The sequence below is a fragment of the Vulpes lagopus genome, chromosome 8, assembly GCF_018345385.1.
Source record: "Vulpes lagopus strain Blue_001 chromosome 8, ASM1834538v1, whole genome shotgun sequence".
NCBI lineage: Eukaryota > Metazoa > Chordata > Mammalia > Carnivora > Canidae > Vulpes > Vulpes lagopus.
In genome coordinates, this window is record NC_054831.1 from 14,698,966 (window position 1) to 14,707,095 (window position 8,130).

Below are 8,130 nucleotides of genomic sequence, written 5' to 3' on the forward strand. Positions count from 1 at the left end.
GTGGCCTCCACTTCCAAGTGACCAGGCATAATTCACTGAACTGCTGGGGCATGAGGCAAGGTCCTCAAATTCTTAGATTTGTGATATATATATATCACAAATGGAGAGAGAGAGAGAGAGGGAGAGAGAGAGAGAGAGTCATGTTCCAGCAGCTCTTGAATGCAAAAATAAAAAGTCTCATTTCTCCCTCTTGCACTCTCTATGGAGTGATCTCTACACAGTTTGCAAGGGCCAGGAGGCTGGGGTTGGGTCATGGCTGGTCTCTGAATCTCTGATCACCAAGGAGGATGTTCTTCATCGACATGGCCCACTCATGGCAGCTGCAAATGCCCTGGGGAGGTCCAAGATTTTTACTTAGATTTGGAATCTGAAGAAGGAAAATACACAAATTGGCTCAGGGTATGTAACCACCTGCAGCTAACTAAAAAACTCCTGTGTTCTCTTCAAGCTGTAGTGAGGGCTTCTTTATTGGCTCAGGGCTGACTTACTTTCTCCCACTGACCACCTCCCACCTCTTCTCCTGCCCCGACCCCCCTGGCAAGCTCCAAGGACCTCTGGTTCTATATGTCTATATGCCCAAGCTTGGAACATTATGCTTTTTTGTTTGTTTTTGTTTTTGTTTTGTTTTCCAGAAAGGATAGTTCAGTGGACCCAGTGCTTAGATTACTATAATTCTATCTGACCTGCTGTCTCATAGTATTGTATCACTGACTTCCAGTCCCAGACCATCTAAATTCAAGACATAAATCACCTGCTGCCAGCATGCTGCTTCCCTACACAAGAACCCATGATAGATCTCTATTGCTTTTTGAATCCAAACTACAGTCTAGTTTTTAAGAGGCTTCATATTCTTTTCCTGTTTTCATATCCAACTGTATCTCTATCCTCTGTTTTGCCAATGCAGTTGTCTTTATACTTCCCCTGAACCTCTTAGCCCTTAAGAAATTCCAGATCCAAAAAAAAGAAACAACCCCCTCTCACTCCTGAAAAAACAAACATATCAGGCTTATTGTTATGTTCTGGTTTAGAATCTCCTTCAGAGATTGCTTCTCTATCCCAGTGCTACTCATCTTTGAGTCAAATTTCAAATCCCACTTCCTGGACAATCTGAATCCACAGTGACATCTTTCTTTTCTTTCTTTTTTTTTTAATTTTCAGAAACAGTTTATTGATAAGCATTCAATAGTAAGATTAAAGTAGGATATTTGTTGGAGAGGATGTGGAGAAAAGGGAACCCTCTTACACTGTTGGTGGGAATGTGAACTGGTGCAGCCACTCTGGAAAACTGTGTGGAGGTTCCTCAAAGAGTTAAAAATAGACCTGCCCTATGACCCAGCAATTGCATTGGTGGGGATTTACCCCAAAGATACAGATGCAATGAAATGCCGGGACACCCGCACCCCGATGTTTACAGCAGCAATGTCCACAATAGCCAAACTGTGGAAGGAGCCTCGGTGTCCATCGAAAGATGAATGGATAAAGAAGATGTGGTCTATGTATACACTGGAATATTCCTCAGCCATTAGAAACAACAAATACCCACCATTTGCTTCGACGTGGATGGAACTGGAGGGTATTATGCTGAGTGAAGTAAGTTAATCGGAGAAGGACAAACAGTGTATGTTCTCATTCATTTGGGGAATATAAATAATAGTGAAAGGGAATAAAAGGGAAGGGGGAAGAAATGTGTGGGAAATATCAGAAAGGGAGACAGAAGGTGGAAGACTCCTAACTCTGGGAAACGAACTAGGGGTGGTGGAAGGGGAGGAGGGCGGGGGGTGGGGGTGACTGGGTGACGGGCACTGAGGAGGGCACTTGACAGGATGAGCACTGGGTGTTATTCCGTATGTTGGCAAATTGAACACCAATAAAAAATAAATTTATTATTAAAAAAATAAAAAATAAATTTGAAAATAAAAAAATAAAGTAGGATATTAAAATAATTTTTGGAAAAATGTCTTAAAATTACAATATGTAAAATCTCAAAATATTTAGAATTTAAGAATGAGGTAGAAACATTGAGATTTACAGATTGATTCTCCTTCCTCATATATTTATTTTGTACTAGCTCAGTCTAAGCAGAGGATGTAAAGGTTGAACAAGGCTAAGTCTTTCCCATCTTGAAGCTCACAGTGCTGTTGGGAGACCATCAGTGAGTATGGTACTAGAAGACCACAGGGTTGGCGTGAGCCAGTTCAGGCCAATGAAGGGGGGCGCCCAGAGAAAAGGTGTCAGGCATCCTTGCAATCAGTGTGGAATTCCGTGCCCCTGCAGTGACATCTTTCTTGATGGCCGAGAGTGCTTTGCCTGCACCAGACATACTGGCATGCAATTGTTTGAGATGCTGATGTCGAGTTTTATATTCATTTATCCAGCTGTTCAGTAATTACTCATTGAATGCTTATTATGTTCCAGATATCGGGCTTATTCATTAACCTAGGAGTCATCCCTGATTCCTTTCTCTTCACCCCAAAATGTGTACTGTGCCAGCTACTTCTTTGCACCTGTGTTCCTTCTGCCCTCCCCATTGTCTCCTGTTCATTCTTCTGAAACTGGTTTCCCACTTCATTCCTGATCCTATGCAATCCATTTTCCACAAAACGGAGTGAATTTTAGAGGAAATCAAATCTTATTGTTTAATCACCTTGGTTAAAACTATCCAGTATCTCATTCATTTGGGGAATATAAAAAATAGTGAAAGGGAATAAAGGGGAAAGCAGAAAAAATGAGTGAGAAATATCAGAAAGGGAGACAGAACATGAGAGACTCCTGACTCTAGGAAACGAACTAGGGGTGAGGGAAGGGGAGGTGGGTGGGGGGTGGGGGTGACTGGGCGACGGGCACGAGGGGGGCACTTGACAGGATGAGCACTGGGTGTTATTCTGTATGTTGGTAAATTGAACACCAATAAAAAATACATTTATAAAAAAATAAAAAATAAAAAATAAAACCATCCAGTAATGTTCTATTGCACTTAGGATCACAGGGAAATAGGAAATAAAATGGAACCTCCTGCCCCCACAGCGTATAAGCCTTCTTGCTGTTCATCCTCTGCCCACTTCTCTGGCCACATCCTGCTTCTCTCCTGCCAGCCACTGGGATCAGCATCCCCTGCCTGCTTTCCATTTCTGCAAAACCCCAGTTCGTTTCAGCTGCTGAGACTTTGCACTTTTGTTTCTGCCTTGTTCTTTCCAGATGTTCATTCTGCTAATTCTGTGTCATCGTCATTTGGGGATTAGCTCGAGAAGCCTCCCATGACTGTATTATTAAATGTTGCCTCCTGATTCATCTCTTTCCCATGGCTTTGTTTTATCTTCTTTGTCGCACTCATTTCATTCATTGGCTTATTTTATGGCTCCCCACTCTCACCCCCTCTAGAACATAAGTTCCAGGAAGTTAGTGATTTGTCAGTCTGCTGCATTGCCAGCACCTAGGACAGTGCCTGGCACCCTGGAGACTCAATATTTGTTGAAGTAACGGGATGAACAAGTGGTTAGTTAGATGATTGTGTGACTAAATGTATCCACAGTGAATAAACACAACCCTGCCTTCAAATAGTTACAGGATGCTTGTAAATGAGAGAATTAATGAACATTTCCAATCTAAGGAAACAAAAGCACTATATAGAGAGATATATAAAAGTACTATGTGAGCATTGTTGAGGAAATAATTAAATCCCTTTCCTATGAATAAGTCCTACATCTTTGCTTGTATGATGAATTCCACAAGGACAAACTGCATCTTATACTTCTATTATATCCCCCACTGCAGTGGTTTCTATTTTTTTTTTTTTAATTTTATTTATTTATGATAGTCATACAGAGAGAAAGAGAGAGAGGCAGAGACACAGGCAGAGGGAGAAGCAGGCTCCATGCGCCGGGAGCCTGATGTGGGATTCGATCCCGGGTCTCCAGGATCGCGCCCTGGGCCAAAGGCAGGCGCCAAACCGCTGCGCCACCCAGGGATCCCTGCAGTGGTTTCTAAATGCCAGTCCCTGGGCAAACTGCAACAGAATTACCTGGGGAGCTTAAAAACCATCACAGACATCTGATTCTGATTCTGCAAGTATCACTAGAGCTCTAGAATGTATCTTTGTATGAAAGTCCTCTGGGTAGTTCTGAAGCACACTACCTTGGGAACCACCATGCCACACTGCCTAACACCAACTGGATGCCTGCCTGAGCTGAAATAGACCCATAAAACTGGCCCCATTCTTTTTCTGACCAGCCCCAGCTAGCCTAAGTAGATTACCAAACATGCCTAAGGTTCCTGTGACCAGGGGGGACACTGACTATAAGATGGTAGGAGCAATCATTCCTTTTTCCTAGCACGATGGCTTCAGTGTTGCTTGTCTATCTTCACAGGGATGGTTTTACCAGCCTTACAAGTCATTTTACCTTTTTAACTGCATAGCACACAGGCATCTCCTATTAGTCCCACCCCTTGTGAATATTACTACAGCCTGGAGAAGTTGGCTCCCTGGGCTGCACAGATGCATTTCTTTCCCTTGGGCCTTGGGTTAAAGGACATGTGGGAGTGTGTGTGTGTGTGTGTGTGTGTGTGTGTGTGTGTGTGTCTGTGCACATGTCTGTGACTCAGACTACAAAGGAGGATTGATTGACTTCCATAGGTTCTGGTGTTTATTTGCTGGGGGTCCAGGTTTATCAGGCAAGGTAAGAAGTGAGCTCCCTCTGGCACTGGGAAGCCCTTGGGCAGCCTTCACCCATCATGATCACTTGACTTCTCCTTGGGAAAGATCCAATCTGAGAATGGCTGGGAAGTTAGGACAGACCAGCAGATTTCCTGAATGCTGGAGATTCCAGAATTTTTATGGAAGAGGGGCTTAGAGGTGACAATATTTTGAAGAGAGTGCTAGAGTCCTTCCCTAGAAACCATGTTTTATAGCAGCACATTATTTGTACTTGGCTTGTATGCTGGTTAGGGGTAGCCTAGGGGTCTGATAAAAATTATTGGGAGCAAACACCAGAGTTTCACCTACCACTCCATGCCATCTGCCCATGCCACCCGTCTAGATCTCTCGCTAATGTCACCTCTGCTCTTATGGCTTAATCTTATAAACCAAGTTTCTCCAAATTTCATCTTTTTACCTCCTTTCTTCCTTTCACCTTTTCTTTACTCTCTCTTATACTGGCTAAGATCATCACAAAAACAATGTATTTTCATCTAGGTTTGCTTTGGAGTACTCTGGCTACAGAGAGGCAGACTCTCTGTGTATCATAAAATTTGTATCAACCACCTGGAACATGGGCAGGAATGGGGAAGGAAGGGAAGGTTTTCAGAACAGGCAGTATCACCCCAGTGACCATGGACTAAGCCTATGTCTTTATCAATCCTACACACAGAGGGATACTTATTTCCTTTTGCCTTTCCAGCCCATTATACAGTAAAAACAGTCAGTTAGAAGGGAGCAGAGGTTTCTAGGACCAGGTTTAATGATAGTGGAAGGAAAAAGATAGACAGACAGATGGATTGACTGACTCTTAGTGAAGGACACACTGAGGTTGGCATTTAGGGTAGGCTGCATTTTGCCAGGGGCTTACATTGCCAAATGAAGGGTAGTATGAGGGCCTAGGAACCCAAACACCAAGATTCACAGTTGAGTTCTACCAATAACTCACTGGGCAGCCTTGGACAAGTCTGTGAAACCTCTTTGGGACCTCAGTTTTCTCACCTGTAAAATAGCAATAATAATGACCTCAAATATCCCTGGACTCCTATCAAATGAGGGAATAGGGGGTCAAGGTGCTATTTTCTCATTTTTACTTACTTGGCCTATTATTTGCTTGCTTGATACAAAAATAATAAACTTGTTTATTATGAAAACAACTTTATTCTTGTAAAGAGAAAAAAAATGGGATGATTCAGAAGTACGCAAAGTCAAAAGATAAACTACTCTACTTCCTCATATATCCCTTGTCTTTGGGTCACTCCCATCTTATTCCTCACTGGTACTAGAGTGGAATATATCCCTTCAGATCTATGAGTGCTTTGTAAAACCTAAGAGAATTCATAGTACGGAGCAAAAAACAAAGGGCAGAACCATTATACCTCAAATGGTTGAAGGGCCTCCCTGTACAAAAACTCAGAAAAAGGATTTCTTTTTCAAATGTAAAAGCAGACAAATAAACAAAAAACTTATGGAAAAGTCTAAATGGTGTGCAGTAGATTCTGCTTAAAAAGTCTGGGAAACATATAGTCCTTTTTATAAAGATTTCCATAAACTTTTTTTTCTTTTTTTTTTTTTTCCGTTTTTTCCCCCCATAAACATTGTAAAAATATACAGAAGTTCTAGCATTGGAAAGAAGACTTTCCTTCCTGAGGATAATTCATTAGACAGAAAAGCTCATTCTCCACCTATGCCATCACTGTGTTTCACAGTTACCACTAAGTTTACAACATGTATAACTAGTTGAGAAGCTAATTCCTCTCAGATATGTAGAATTGATGCCAAAAGCAACTGGTGAATTTGTTCTTACCAGTTTCCTTCATCAGCACCAATTTGTCTTGATCTTTTGATTTGGGTCTGTTTCTGTTTCTTTTCTTTTTAAAAAAATGTGGACTGCTTCACAAATTTTCATGTAATCTGTACACAGGGGTCATGCTAATCTCTGTATTGTTCCAATTTTAGTTTATGTGCTGTTGAAATGAGCACTCTATTTCTTTACTTTGGTGCCTTCTCCAGATTTTCATCAACTTGAGGATTAGCTAAATTAGCTCAACAAATCTGCCTTCTCTGCATTTTTGGTTCTGCCTTTCCTGATTGGATTTTTTTTCTTCAGTTCACTGTGTCTAGCTTTGACCAGTTTTTTCCCCCTGTTTTGGTCCATTTTAAAGTCTTCAAGCAAGGAACATTCTCCTGTCTTCATGTGGAGGGCTCAGAAGTGGGGAAGGGGCATGTCCTTCCCATTTTGGAAAGGGAACACTGCACAATGTAAATTCTCCCAGACTCAGAGTCAGAAATTTTGGATCTGAGATCTTTAGTATGGTCTTCGGTTTTTCTCCTTTGGCTGTCAGGTTTCTCCTCTGTAGAAAGATGTAGAAAGCTCCTTCCAGCTTAGATGTTTTTAGACTTTGGGATTCTGTGCTTAGTCATGATTTGCCTGTTAATATTTGCCTTCAGTGGGTTTCAGTGTTCCATTCTTGCCTCTGTGGCTGGGTTCTTTGGTCTTCTGGAAATCTAGATGCAGCCCAGAGTGTGGGCCCCCCAAACAGAGGGGCTGGTTACTCCTCAGGGTGCTCAGGCATCCAATTTGCCTACAGTCTCAGGGTGGAAAAATACAGAAGCATTGGCATTCTGGTGGACCCAAGGGTCGAAAGCCTTGGCCATTTCTCATTCAGAAGACAGACTTAACCTCAATTTAGGGCTTAAGATACCACAAAATTACAAATGTTGACCTAAAAGATTTCTAGAGAGCTTTTAAAATTTCTGTTTTTTTTAAAAAAATTATAAAAATAATACATAAGTTGGTAAAAATAAAGTTGAACGATATTTAATGGTATATAATGAAAACTAAAAATGCCCTTTATCCCCACCCTCAGTGCCATTCTGGAAGGGATCCTTTGTGGTGTCTTATCTATGCGCTGAGAAATTTGCTATGCATAATTATACATTCACATTTACCTTTGTATCAAGTCACCTCCACCAGCACTCAAGCACACACACATCAATGGGAACAGTTTATAAGGTTTGCATCTCGCCTTTTGCATTTAATAAAACAAGTTGGAAATTTTCCATGTTAACACATGTGGATCTTCCCTGTTCTTCATAGGGCTGCCTAGCATTCCCTGAAGGAAAGGCAAACAGCAGTGGCCACCCAGCTTATTTCTACCTTGTTGCTGCTGCAAACGATGCTTCTCAGAGAGCCTTTAATTCAGTGTTTTCTAAAGTTTGATCCTTGGAACACAAGCCTTTAAAGATATTTAGTGACAAAACAAAAAAAATGTTTAGAGAGCAGACACATATGGAAAGCACTGCATTTTTTAAAATTTTATTTATTTACTGTTACTTTAAGGATTTTTCTTCAAAATTTAACTTAAATTCTAATTAGTTAACATAGAGTGCAATATTGGTTTCAGTGATTCATCACTTACGTTCAATACCCAGTATTA

The 8,130-nt window shown here is 41.3% G+C and overlaps 1 non-coding gene across 1 annotated transcript; it reads right to left on the reverse strand.

Annotated features, from left to right (window-relative positions):
- Positions 1-6,569: 6,569 nt before the first annotated feature.
- Positions 6,570-6,673, reverse strand: LOC121498308. Its single transcript, XR_005989703.1, has one exon. It is a non-coding gene; the product is annotated as a U6 spliceosomal RNA (small nuclear RNA).
- Positions 6,674-8,130: the final 1,457 nt, after the last annotated feature.